Consider the following 15,273-nt stretch of genomic DNA (forward strand, 5'->3'; position numbering starts at 1 on the left):
GGCTATAACGAACAGAAACTCCTACAACATATATATTTTATTAGCACGCTAAAAGCAGTCCAAGACTGCTTTAGTATATATATATATATATATATATATATATATATATATATATATATATATATATATATATATATATATATATATATATATATATATATATATATATATATATATATATATATATATATATATATATATATATATATATATATATATATATATATATATATATATATATATATATATATATATATATATATATATATATATATATATATATATATATATATATATATATATATATATATACACAGTAAGTATGCTATAAATCTAAATCTGGATCCTACTACTTAATATTCCTATAATCTAATCTATTTAATTTATAAAATTGAGAAGGCTATAACTAACGAAACTCCTACAATCTAATATTATTTAAAAAAATTTTTTTTACTAATTTATTGTTTTTTTATTACAAGTATTAATGATATTGGTTATTTCTTAGGGTTGATGCATATTTATAATTCTTTTACAATTTTTACAATTTTATATTTATATATTTTCAGTGTTAAGTGGTTGTATTTGGTGGCCTGGAACGATTAATCTATATCTAATTAATGCTATAAATCTAACAAGGTTCTAGAACCATTAGATTCTTATAGCATACCCCATCAGAATATATATATATATATATATATATATATATATATATATATATTATATATATATATATATATATATATATATATATATATATATATATATATATATATATATATATATATATATATTATATACAGTCAACCTCACTTTTACGCTGGTCCCACATTCCGCCTATCGCGATGCTGTGCCCTGCCGAACCCAGGATGCTCACATTCTCCGCTGCGCGGTACCTTATACGCTGAGAGCGGCTGCGTCAACATTTTTGGATCCAAACCTCCCACCATCCGCCATGTTGTGTAAGCTGCTAACATGGTGCAGACAAGGTCCCCAGTCATCAAAACATTACCAGTTCTTCACCCCGCCACCCACCACAGCCAGCCCAAGTCAGTGATAGTGATAATTATGGTGAGGATATGGACTTATATGACTTGGGTTTGGACAAAGAGGCCCTGCAAGCCTCTGTGGTGATAGTGATACAATTGATGCAAGTGATACAGGTGAGGCCAATAATCTGCCTCTGCCTCAGAACCAACCCCCCATCCTGTGTGCCCAGCCATCTTTTCTACTAATGTAAGTGTTAGAAAACCTAATATTATTGATATTTCTCTTAATTATTAATGTGTGCATACTATCATAAAGTTAAGATAATATTTTTACTACAACATAGTTGTGTGTCGCCAAAAGTGGAGTTTGGTTGGGCCGGCCTCTATTTCAATTAATCCCATATGTTATGTTATTCACTTTACGTTAAGCCACTTTCCATGGTACCTGTGCATTAACCGTGAAAGTGAGGGAAGACGTATATATATATATATATATATATATATATATATATATATATATATATATATATATATATATATATATATATATATATATATATATATATATATATATATATATATATATATATATATATATATATATATATATATATATATATATATATATATATATATATATATATATATATATATACAGTGACCTCGCTTAATCTAACCTCGGTAATGTAATTTGATTAACTAACTGCCTTCCATAAGATCTTCATTTCGTTAACTAAAAAAATTCGTTAACGGTTCTTACGAACCAATTCTCAACATGTTTTCGCTGACTGACCGGCAACCAGCTTTAGTATCAGTCCGCAACACATTAATCGGTTTTAGGGCTTAAATTCCTTACTATTTTAGTAAATATCAAGAAGTTTATACTATTCAATAATTTAAAAGTTTAATATTCAATTTTAGTATTTTAACAATTATTGAACATAATTGAAGGTAAGTGACTAGTTTAATGCGAGCATCCAGCCTCTCTAACACAGCAAACAGGAGTTATTCTCTGTTTTCACTGGAGGTAACATCTTGCTTGAGACTCTTCAACTAAACCTTTTTTTCTGTGTTTCCAAGCAAATTATTGGTCATTTTGAAATATATTTTACATATTGACAATATATAATGCAATGCAGTGTTGATTTAAAGAAAATAATCTTGAATTACACCAAGAGAGCTAAAATTTTATGGGAATGGTGCCATGGGGTGACTTCTCTTCCACCCCAATGCCTTCTTCTTCTTCCTTCTCCACCCCATTCTAAATCCCATCATCACATCATCATCATCATCATCATCATCATCATCATCATCATCCAGGAGCCTTCTACACACACACCTCAAAGTAAGTGAACTTTTCTACCATTTTTGTTGAATTTAAGAAATTTTCGTGAGCTGAACCACTATTCAAAACCCATTGAAACAATGGTTTCGTTAACTAACTTTTCGTTAATGAAACGACCTTTTGAACGGGGTATATATATATTATATATATATATATATATATATATATATATATATATATATATATATATATATATATATATATATATATATATATATATATATATATATATATATATATATATATATATATATATATATATATATATATATATATATATATATATATATATATATATATATATATATATATATATATATATATTATTTATTTTTATTTTTAATGGTCAGATGTACAAAAACCACAAAGGTATTCTAAAAGGTAACTGATCACTTCTCTTAACTGCTATGTCAGATATGCAATATATGAGACTAGGTTGCCCTTGGTTATTTGGAAATTTTAGTGCTCACCTCGTGAACAAATTCTTGAGAAAAAAAAGTTATGCCTGTAGACATTATGTATTTATGTTTGATAATACAGTATAAGTTTTACTCAATGTCATACATAATTGTACCCTTTTCCCCACGACACAGTGTGTAGTTCAATCCTGTTGCTAGGTCAAGTGATCCCAAACTGAGTGAAAATTGTGTATGTCATGGTGGAAAGGGGAGCTGCTTTTAAGATGATATACTAGACCTCTGTATTTCACTTTATTAAGGAATGTTTGTAAGGCTTATTACAGGCAGTGGGGTAGTACAGGCAATTTGGTGTGTACAAGTTTTTCAAAATTTAACATAGGTATCAGAGGAGCTAAATAGAAAAATAATGTTGTAGGACCTTCATTAAATGGACACTCTGGGGTTGATGCAATATTTTATGTATGAAAATTTTTTGTACTTGCTATGTACAAAGCCATTTACCGTTGCAGGGGGTCCCCGGGTTTAAAGCTGTTAATCCTGAAGAGGGTATGGTGGTGAAGAATTGCAGGGTTTAGGAAGTGTTACAACTTGAGGATATGTAAATGATACAAGTTGAACTGTCACTTTTTGTGATATTTTTTGTGGTAATTTATATCTTTTTCATTCTCAATTCCTTGACTTTGTACTGTTTAGAGCACTAGTGAATTCTCTACAAGAACTGGTGCTTTTGAGAAACAAGACCAGCTGTTATTATTTATTACTATGGGATGTGAATAGTGAGTTGATAAGGCTCCTGTGAATGGGTACTTGAACTTACAGTGGGGGAAGTGCAGTGTTGGCTTCCATGTGCACCAAAAGTTAGCATCCAGTGTGCTGTGCCCTTGTTGTCTCTAATGGGACATCAGGCTAACACGACCCACTTTCTTTTTTCACATTTTGCCAGACTTGGTGTGCTGCTGTATGTGGTGACTATTAATTTGTTGGATTTAAGATTTTTGTTTTACTGTTTTTGTAGCAGACAATCTGTAAACAAGAACAGCATTCTTAATTTTTTCATCTTGTATACTGTACAGTATAACATTTTCAACATTAAACACAGGGTGTTGCATGAAGAATCTAACTAAACCATAGGAATTTTCATATTTATCTCAGAATTGAACTGGTAAAATCCAAGGGACCAAGTTGCTCTACTTAGAACAAGTGTGGAAGGTAGCCATGAAATAATAATGATGGCATGTAGTAAATAATAATCTATTAATATCTAAGCTTTCTCAATGTGTTCATTTTAACAACATTATATACATATAAACATAGGTAAACTGTGGTGTGGGGGCTTGTGGATAACAAGCCTTGTGGGGGGAAATCTCTAGATACGGTTAGGTTGGCCAGCAAATGTGTGGTTTTGGAAATGTATGACAGACATCGAGGGTTTAGGCCACATTGATAAGGGGGAAATCAATAGTTTCTTCAGTTCATAAACATTGGAATTTGATTTGATTTTAGTTAAAGTTTACTGAGACTGACACGGTAATGGGATCATAGTTGTGAAATGTGTATAGAGCCACTGCTGGCCTCGTCATAGTGATCCATAACACTACTACCTCTTCCATACTTCAACATCCCTTAGCCACTACCCCGGTACACACTTGTGTAAACTGTTAGAATATGGAAAGGCTTAATGTTAGTATATGGATGCAGGTTTTACAAAGGTTTGGTTATATCATCGTTAGGGTTTTAGAATATTACTCTTCATGAATTCAAAACTAACCTCATTTTCACCACCGTTGTAATTTATTGATAATCCTTAGTGTGAATATAGGAACATAACCCCACAGACTAGATAGACACTTTAGTGTGTTTAAGGTGTACGTACTTACATTTTTGTTGGTGCGTGCTTGCGTGCAGATACATGATATACCCTGTACAGTAAAATATATTTTCATGAATCAAAGTAGCTACAGTAGTAATATGCTCAATAGCCCCATTGACCATATCAAGGACTACAATATAACTACAGTATTGTATTGCAACTTGGCATATACAGTACGCTACTATTTATATTTTAAAAAAGCTTATATAATTTTCACATAGCCTGGCATATTGTAATGGCCCCTGTCTCATCAACAGAAGTATTATATAAATGGGTTATTTACATTTGATTTATATTCAGATTCACCCCCTGTAATTTTCCACTAATTATGAGATGTCATGAACAATCACGCGAACGGTAGCTTCCCCAAGAGGGAGAAGCCCATTTGACTATATGTCAGCAATTATGTAAGCGCGCTCCATGCGACGCCCTTAGTCAGTCTCACTCCCAAACTTACATCAAACGGACGTTGATTCACGTCTATTTACATGGACGCCCTCCTTTCTCATCACACTCATAAATAGTGGAACTCACGGTTGATCTACACTCAGGAATTATACAAATAATACTTTTTAATAAAAGAAGAAACTTCAATTGGGTTTCGTTACTAAAGCCCAATATAATATATGTGTACCAACCTGGTTAACATTGGAATTAACCAGCCGGTTCATATAGTATCCCACCGCTGCCACCTATATGCCACCTATATGAGACTGACTAAGGGCGTCGCATGGAGCGCGCTTACATAATTGCTGACATATAGTCAAATGGGCTTCTCCCTCTTGGGGAAGCTACTGTTCGCGTGATATGTTCATGACATCTCATAGTTAGTGGAAAATTACAGGGGATGAATCTGAATATAAATCAAATGTAAATAACCTATTTATATAATACTTCTGTTGATGAGACAGAGGCCATTACAATATGCTCATTCAATATTTACATATACAGTACTGTATTATATTGTATAAGAGGTTAATATTGGTTTCTCTGATCTTGTAAATTTTCATTTTGTACGATGAGTGCCGTCTTGATATTCAATGGGCTTTTAAGATTGTTTATCAATTGACAAAATATAATTAATTATTTTGAAGTGGGCAGATAAAGACAGAAGCTGATGTCGTTATGGTTTACATTAATTCCCCAAGAGGATTTCTCTTAGTATAATCCCTAATAATAATTTAACATATGATTCTTGAAGATTGTGACAAACGCACATGTTATCGCGAAATGGCATTACACCACACATGTGAAGAAAGGATAGTGGAAGAAAACCTGCAAAGTGTAAGGTTTTGAAACATTTCTATGAGAGTAAGACCCTCATATATTCATGCTTGACTGTGCCACTAATGATTGGTTTGTTGCATTATTAGGTTCTTATGCCCATAAGTTATAAAACCCTGTTGCCGTACAGTATACAGGGTGATTCCCAATTTTGTACAGGGGGTCCCCAAGTTACGAACGTCTGACTTTATGAACACCTGCTGATACGAACGAGGTCACATACAGTAAGGTCAATTTTTTTTAAGAATCGGACGTATGTACAACTGGTTCGTAGTATTAACGTACGAGAACTAGTTTGTGTGGCATAGCGGAGCGGCGGGTGGGATGTAATGTGTCACTCGGTAACGTGCCTGGAAGAAGCAAGCCTTACCCTCACCTCAGTAATATTGTGATCAAGTGCAAACTTTTGTTTCTTATTTTATTAACTGTAGTTTTCTTCACTCATTATGACTGCCAAATGCAAACCTGATGCAAGTGATAGTAGCATCCAAGAAAAGGAAAACAATTACAATGTTAGTGAAAGTTGATGCAATTAAACATTCTGAAAAAGGCGACAAACCCTAAGTCTTTGGTAAAGCTTTAGGCTTCAGTCAGTCAACGATCGAAACAATTTTGAAAGACAAACACAAAATTGTTGAACATGTAAAAAGATCTACACCAATTCATTGTGATTACAAAACAAAGAAGTGGATTGTTAATTGAAATGGAAAGATTGTCAGTGATATGAGTGGAAGATCAGCCAGCCCCAGGTTGCAATGTAAGAGTTAAACTTTAGTTTTTACTTGCCTTTACAGTACTGTATCTTGTCATTCAATATTTTCTTTTCTCTTAAATTAAGTGATTCAAGATGTATAAAAGGACCTAGGCTATGATATAGTTCACATATGGTATGTGTTTTGAGTTGCGTACATTCCTGACATAAGAAAGTCCTTGGAAAAGGAACTCGTTTGGAATTCGGGGACCCCGTTTACAAAAAATTGCAGGGTGTATTTCAAGGACAGTTCTCAGCCAAAATCTTGATATGACAAAATGTTGGATTCAACATACTGTAGTTTCATAGCTACAGTACTTGAAAGAAATTTAAGTAATGCTATTGAGTTTTTGTGTGAAACAACCATAGATTTTTGCATAATTTTATGTAAAGTCTCCCCCCCCAAAGTATCGTTAGACTTTCCATCGCTACAATTTGAAACACCAGATAATATGCTTGGATACGATCCCCAATGCATCCTCATAAGTTGGTACGATCCCTAATGCATCCTCATTAGTACACCTGTTTGCCATATCAGCAACACCTAGAGATGGGGGATAGGATTGAGAGAGGGGGTTGTCCTTGTATGGCATATAAAATACTTGAATATATAAAAAAAAAAATCTATTAAGCTATATTAATGTATGTATCGTGCTGGGTTGAAGCAAGGCATAGGTAAACAAGCCACTGATTGATCATTACAATAACACTGAAATATACATTAAAGGGAAGTGTTTTGCAACATCATAACCGCGACCTCAAAACTGACGTTTCACCATTCCGTCATTGTAGTAAGAGTTTCATTCTTGCCGAGTTGTCAATATGCTTACCTATGTTGTTCACAATATGTCTGATTTATGGAGAGAGGCTAAGCATATAGAACTTGATATTAGAGTGAACAGCTACAGAAATATACAATATATCAGTCTACATGGGAACTGCCATGTTACTGATGTGAAAATTGCATTGCTTTAACACCAAAATAAAATTTAAAATACGTACAGGGACTTTCAGGAACAGAATCCTCTGTCAGCATATAGTAAGTCATTTGTGGTTGTAAGTTTCAGTGTGTCTGCAGCATTTTTATGGCATTTAATCCACCGTGATATTGTGGGTTCGCTCACCCCAGTTCACCGAGGTATCTCAGCGTTACTTATACCCTCGTTGTGACGGGCAATAATAGCACCTTTCACTTCTTGCGATGTCTCCTCAATAATTCCTCACTCCATTAGATGTAAGATCCCTTTGATGACTGACATGGCATTGGTGTCCACTTCCAACATCCATTCCGATACATGTAATACGTGATCTAAAGCCTCAGAGGATTCACATCGTTTGAAAACGTTAATACTCATTCATGCGTAAATGTCGCTCATGTAGAACTACCAACCGTTCAGGTTGAGTAACACTGCTTGGAAAACCTTGAGTCACATCGACCTCATGGCAAACGTTACTCTTTTGGGGGAGATTGTACTTGACTGTACACAATGTGATACAGATGCATTATTGCAGTAAATGTTCAGAATTCCTTCCTTTTTGTCTCACATTTTATAAAGATATATGCATAAAATTACACAAAAAACTATGGCTGTTTCCCTCCAGAATTCGATAACATTACCAAAATCTCTTTCTAGTGCTGTATCTACGAAACTATGCAGAATCCATATTTTGTCATATCAATAGTATTGTTGGTTTAAAATTGTCCCAGAAATACACTTTGCAATTTAATGTAAACAATTGAGAATACTACCCTGTATACACTGGTGTTTAGTTGCATTTTCTTGTGTTTGCATGTTCTCTTGTTGTTGGGATGATTTTAGAATTGGATTGCAAATTTTTTTCAAATGAATCCTTTTTTTTTATGAGTAATTTATATTTTACTGGTAATGACCATTGATGATAAAATTACTGTACTGTACATAGATTCAGCAGCAACTACAACTTCCCAACACTGGTAACTCTACAAATATTTGTTTGGTGTTTCCTACCATAGGTGAAACATCATGGGAAAATTATGTTTCTATTTTTCGGATGAGGGAATCATAACAAATCCATAAAAATGGCAGAGAAATAAACACTGAGTAAACACTGACGAAAAGGGTCGGTCTAATACCAGGGTGTAGCATCTGGCTTTCCCTACATGAATACTAAACTGATTTTCCCCTAATGTTAATTTTTCTGCCATCTTCAATGATTTGTTAAGTTTCTTTCATATGAATAAAGAAAAATGGAGAAAAACATTAATTTTCCTACAGTATGCTACCCATGAGACACCCTGTACAGCAAAATTGTCTACAAGTTGAATGGAAATTTCTTCATGCTCTTTACCAGTAAGAAAGAAGAATTAAATGTACTAACCCCTTGTATATGGGGTCGCCTCTAAGCTGAATAAAATCGTCTGGTGTTAGCCAAATGAAATAATAAAAGTGGTGACAATAGTGAAGGGTTTGGAGTGTATTTCATCAAGGTTATGTTGTAAGACAAGCCACAAATGTTAATTGCCTTGGTGGGGGAATAATATACTGTACTGTACTTCCTGTGTTCTCATTGATCATGAAATTGAACAACTGCTACTCTGAGAGTAACCACTGGGGCCACTATATGACCAGTTTTGTGTGCTGAAGTTTATAGCAAGTGTCCTCCTCGACATGTAAGAGCGTGTTAGTATGTAAATTGCTAATTACCTAAATACACAGTTTATACATACATATACAGCATATATCAATGTTTTCTCCTATTATCACTTAAAATACCCTGTACCTACAGTGCAATGAGCTTACTGAGCTCCTTAAAATCCTGTTCTGCAGATGCATGGATGAGCAAGAGATTCCCAGCGACTGGAAAATAGCATAAGTGAGTCCTATACTTAAGCAGAGATCGCCACTGCATGAATAATTATACAGTAGACCATTGAACTTGACCAGCATAGTGTGTAAAGTACTAGAGATCATTATACAGGATTTCATGATGGAACCTCTACAAAACAACCCTGTGAAGGGTGCGAACATAGTTTATGCCTGGATGCTTCTGCATGACTTATTATTTGAGTTGTTGGGTGAGTGGGCTCAGATTCTGGAGTGTGGTGGCAATATCGACAATATATATACCTAGACTTTGGGGGAGCATCTTAGTATGGATCGGAGACTTTCTTCATGTCTGCAAGCAGTGTGTGGTGATTAATGGCATACAATCTGTCATGTGTACCTATAACAAGCAGGGTACCACAGGACAGTGTAAAGGGGCTGTTGTTATTTGTTTGTTTCACCTATACACTCCTCCAAACATTTGTTTGTAGACAATGCTAAGCTATAAAGGGAAATTGGAAATCAGATGGACTGAAATGTGACAGGAAGATCTCTGTCAGCTCCAGGAGTGGTCAAAGAAATGGCTGTTAAGATTCAGTGTTACAATGCAAAAGGATGGACCGTGGCAGTACCAAGAGTGAGGAGGCGTATTTCATGTCCCATTGTGACGAGGAAGCATCGTTAACTGATATCAAATGTGAAAAGGAACTGGATATTTATTTTCACAATGAACTGAAGTTCTCTGAACATGGTGAGAAGGTGAATCAGCTGATCTAATAGGTCTTATAAGGAGGGCGTTCACACACCTAGATGGTCCGGCCCTCAAATGCTACTCAAAAGCGAAAAATTTACTCGTTTGGAATACTGTACTCTCACTCTGGTGCCCGAGATATTCTAGAGGATGTTACTTGATTGGAAATGCCTAGAGGGAGGCATCAGACAATTGTAAGCGCTGCAGCACCTCAGTTACCCAGAGAGATTGGAATGCCTGCAGTTGCCTAGCTTATACTGTAGGCAGGCAAGGAATGACTTGCTGGTAATAGAATCTATAAACACCTCTGAGTTATTACAGTGCTCAGTTGAGTGTTCATACGTGGAACTTGTGGTTACTTGCTGCACTAGAGGTTACAGCTATGATAAAACCACAAGTTCCAAAAATTGTCAGGGCAAAATTTTTTGGAGTGAGAATCGTGAACTCTTAAAACAGCCTGTCAGAGAGTGTTGTGATGGCACTGAGTGTTAGCTCATTCAAGACCAGACTTGACCAACACTGGCACAGGTACAGATACATTCTGGAGCCATAACAAGTAAGTATCTCAAAGTATTGTGTGAAACATTGAGACCACAGATGATATATATTGGGACATGCATTTACTTTGACATACACCATAGTGTAAAATAAGTAGTAATGCAGTGCGTATTTATTATGGCGTAATTAATTTGATGTTTGGCTACCAAATGTAGTAGGATCAGTATGCCACAGAGCAACGCATGCCAACCCTTGCAGGACATCATGAGTTGCATGTAGCATTTCGAAAGTCATTGGACCCATCTTTGCAGATACTTTTTGAAATACTGTATATGACCAGTGTAGTACTTGCCAACACCGCACAACAGAGATATGACTGATCTCCCAAGCGGCTAACAAGCCAACAAGTGGCGAAGAGGATAAAGTAAAGTATTGTAGGGGTATCGATATATTAATGTTGTCTAGCACTCAGGATGGAAGGAAACTCTAATGTGGTTTTCTTATATAATATAAGATATATGATAGACAGTCTGGTGCTGGAGATGTTGCTTGTTCAGGAAGATGGGCAGAATGAGAGTTGGTTGGTGAGGAAGCTGAGAGGACAGCTGGTGGGTCGCCATGCTCGCTGGCGGGAGCGAGGACCGCCAGGCAGGCGAGGAGAAGCGAAGGGCTGCTAGGCAGCAGCGGAGGAGGAGGTGTTGCTTGTTCAAGAAGGTTGGTCAGAATGAATTCTCAATGGAGAGACAGAGCTTATATACCCAGCAGCAGCTATGGGTCATGTTGGGAAAACCCGAGAAGTCGCCGGTGAATAGTTTCGTTGCTAGGCAACGGCACGTTGGAATGTGATAGCAGGTGGTGGGCTGCTACGCAGTTTGTAGGGGAGACGTCCACTACAATACTCCCCCTTCCCTCCAGGCGGTGTAGGAGACTTGTTGATTGTAGAATTGCTTAGCACATGTGAGGCAGACCGGGCGGTGCATGCCTCATGTGAGACAACGGCGATGGCGTGATGAGCCGATCGCTGAAATACAACTGTCTAGATACACACTATCTGTAGGAGAAGGGAGAAAAAGGTGTGTGGAGGCGATGAATGTTGTGCTTCCCTCACGACAGGTACAGGGTCGTCAGATGCGCCTGCTGAGGTGTGTGTGGGCCTGGGTCAGGAGCAGGGGCTGCGTCAGCAGAAGCGGATTAGGGCTCGTGACAGCAGCTGGGTCCACGACAGCAGCAGGGTGCAGGACATTAGCAGGGAGTACCTGAGGGAGAAAAGAGGGTGTGTGGAGGCGATGGATGTTGTGTGCTTCCCTCACGGCAGGTACTGAGTCGTCAGATGCGCCTGCTGGGGTGTGTGGGCCTGGGTCAGCGTCTGAGGCATGGCGGGTGTGCTGGGGTCGTCAGAATGTGGTGCGTGAGGCAGGAAGAGGAGCCGGTGTCTGCTTGAAGACTGGGAGCGTGATCAGTGTCTCCTCCATCCTGTGTGAGTGCTAATCTCCGGGAGTCACCATTGTAGGGGTATCGAGATATTAATGTTGTCTAGCACTCAGGATGGAAGGAAACTCTAATGTGGTTTTCTTATATAATATAAGTTATATGAAGACAGTCTGGTGCTGGAGATGCCGTGTGGTGGGGAGCTGCTCAGTAGAAGATGTTCGGTGAGTAGCGTGTTGAAGGAGGTAGATGTGCAGGAGCTTCGTTAGAGAAGATGTTGCCTGTTGCTGGCCTCCTGGTTGAATAAATGTTAACAGCTAGGAGCTTGCTGGAGGAGGTGTTGCTTGTTCAGGAAAATGGGCAGAATGATAGTTGGTTGGTGAGGAAGCTCAGAGAAGGACATGCTCGCTGGCGGGAGCGAGGACCGCCAGGCAGGCGAGGAGAAGCGAGGGGCCGCCAGGCAGCGGCGGAGGAGGAGGTGTTGCTTGTGGTAGAAGTGAGGCCGGAATGAATCTCAATGGAGAGACAGAGCTTATATACCCAGCAGCCGCTATGAGTCATGTTGGGAAAACCCGAGAAGTCGCCGGTCTTTTGGCTCGGTTGCTAGGATACGGCGGCATTGGAATGCGGATACGCTTGGTTGCTAGGGAAGACGGTAACAGGTGGTGGCGTGGCTACGCAGTTGTAAGCAGTTGTAGGGGAGACGTCCACTACAGTATATCACATCATTTGTAATTCTTGTCTACTATAGATGTTTGTCTTGTACCTGTCATGAGCAACTCCTGTACAATCAACAACTGTATGAAGTTGAAAACCAGGCTACCAGGACCTAAAACTTGCACAGTACAGTGGGTGACAATGAGTTATGGGGTTGATGTTATTACATTATTTTAATTTTATTAGCTAACTAGCTGTTCGGGTGGTTATCTGTTCTTTGTTTGGTAGTATCACATTGGATAAAGAACTCTGTAGAGCATCTCCAGTTTATTGAGCCAGGATGATGTTTATATTAGGCTTAATAAGCAAATTGTCTTAATCAAAATTTATTAACTCTCCTGGTGAAGTGATTCCCCATCTGGAGTACTGTCACCCCGTCTGGTCCCCGAGATATGCTAGGGACTGTCAGTTGGTTAAAAATGTTCAAAGGAGGGCCACCAGACTGGTGCCTGCCCTTCGGCACCTCAGCTACCCTGAGAGATTGGAGCGCCTGATCTTGCCTAGCTTATGCTACATACGGGCAAGGGGTGACCTAATTGAGGTGTATAAGCATTTCAAGGGGCACTACTCAGTCGAGTGTCCTTACTTGGAGCTGGCGGACGCTTGCCCCACAAGGAGTCACAGCTCAAGATTGAAAAAGCCACAAGTCCAGAAAACTGTGAGGGCAAACTTTTTTAGGGTGAGAGTAGTGAACTCTTGGAACAATCTACCAGAAAGTGTGACGGCACTGAGTGTGAGCTCTTTCAAGACAAGACTTGACCAACACTGGATCCAGTGCATGCCCAGTACTTGCCAACAGTGCGTAACAGAGACGTGACCGATCACCCAAGCGGCTAACGAGCCGATCTTTTGGTGAAGAGGATAAAGAAAAGGAAAAGTAATCAGAGAAGTGACCGATCGCCCAAACGGCTAACGAGCCTATCAGTGGTGAAGAGGATTAAAGTAAAATAAAATGACAAGCAATCGTCACTTTCAAACTAACACACTGAGAGTGATACATAAAAAAAGCAATCAAGGGTTTTGATATATGGTACAAACACCATAATCAATGAAAAGTAAAAATGCTAACAGATAATGATACCAGAGATAACTTGCAAAAACAGTGCTACAAAAGAGAAAAATATGAAATGTCTCAAAATATTAAATGATCAGATACGGTAATTGTTCATATGACAAACCTCTATGGCCCACTGGTTGGGAATTAGGTGGCTACCATAGGTGGGTGCAACAATTGGTCTCGAGAGATGAAAGGTAGTGGATCTAAATTGATGGAGGGTGGGATGTCTCGGTGGATGAGGGACGTGGGGCTTCAATTGATATGATGGATGAAAGGGGGCAGGTCTGGGCTGATCTGGCAGTTGAGTGGTTGATTGCTTGTCTCCAAAGGCTCCAGCCAATGACTAGCAAACAACCAATTGTCACTGATACACATGTGCCAATGGCGATGTTTCTCGTTACTTTTCCTGTAAGAGAAATTGATATCATTGAAGTTAAACTATAGGATACTTGTATATACATTAACTTAGTTTAGCAAATGTGAAGTATTGACACATAAATGTCATCTGTGCAGAACAATACAGTATTTGGGATAGGGACAATACAAATAAGCAAATACTATTTTTTCTCGTCTTGAGAAGTTAAAATTCACAGTTTTATAATTGGAGTTACTGTAAAGTAAGTTATGGAGAACTGAGATCCATAAGTGAAATTAACTCTTATGTCAGTACATCTAATATTAATGGTCATAATACAGGTGTTTGTATTAAAGAAGGTGAGTTGGAATTGATGCTTCCTGTGATAAAGAGTTTCAAAACTAAATCTTGAACATTATTTGTGCAATGTTACATGGGTAGCCCTTTGTGATTAACAACGAAAGCGTTTTCTTACTCCTGTTGATTTCAATCTTTGCATCAAGTGTTCTGGTGTCTGATGAAGATGTTGATGTCAGTCTTGGTGTAGAAGATGAAAGACTTGGCAGTGATGTTAAAGAGGAAAAACTTGATGTTGACAAAGATGGTGGATCTGTTGATGGTGTTGATAAAGATGGTGGACCTGTTGATGGTGTTGACAAAGATGGTGGACCTGTTGATGATGTTGACAAAGATGGTGGACCTGTTGATGGTGTTGACAAAGATGGTGGACCTGTTGATGGTGTTGATAAAGATGGTGGATCTGTTGATGGTGTTGATAAAGATGGTGGACCTGTTGATGGTGTTGACAAAGATGGTGGACCTGTTGATGGTGTTGATAAAGATGGTGGACCTGTTGATGGTGTTGACAAAGATGGTGGACCTGTTGATGGTGTTAGATGCCTGTTGATGGTGTTGATAAGACATGGTGTTGACCCTGTTGATGCGTTGATGACGATGGTGGACCTGTTGATGATGTTGACAAAGATGGTGGACCTGTTGATGATGTTG

The sequence above is a fragment of the Homarus americanus genome, unplaced genomic scaffold, assembly GCF_018991925.1.
Source record: "Homarus americanus isolate GMGI-L3 unplaced genomic scaffold, GMGI_Hamer_2.0 scaffold56009, whole genome shotgun sequence".
In the NCBI taxonomy this organism is placed as follows: Eukaryota; Metazoa; Arthropoda; class Malacostraca; order Decapoda; family Nephropidae; genus Homarus; species Homarus americanus.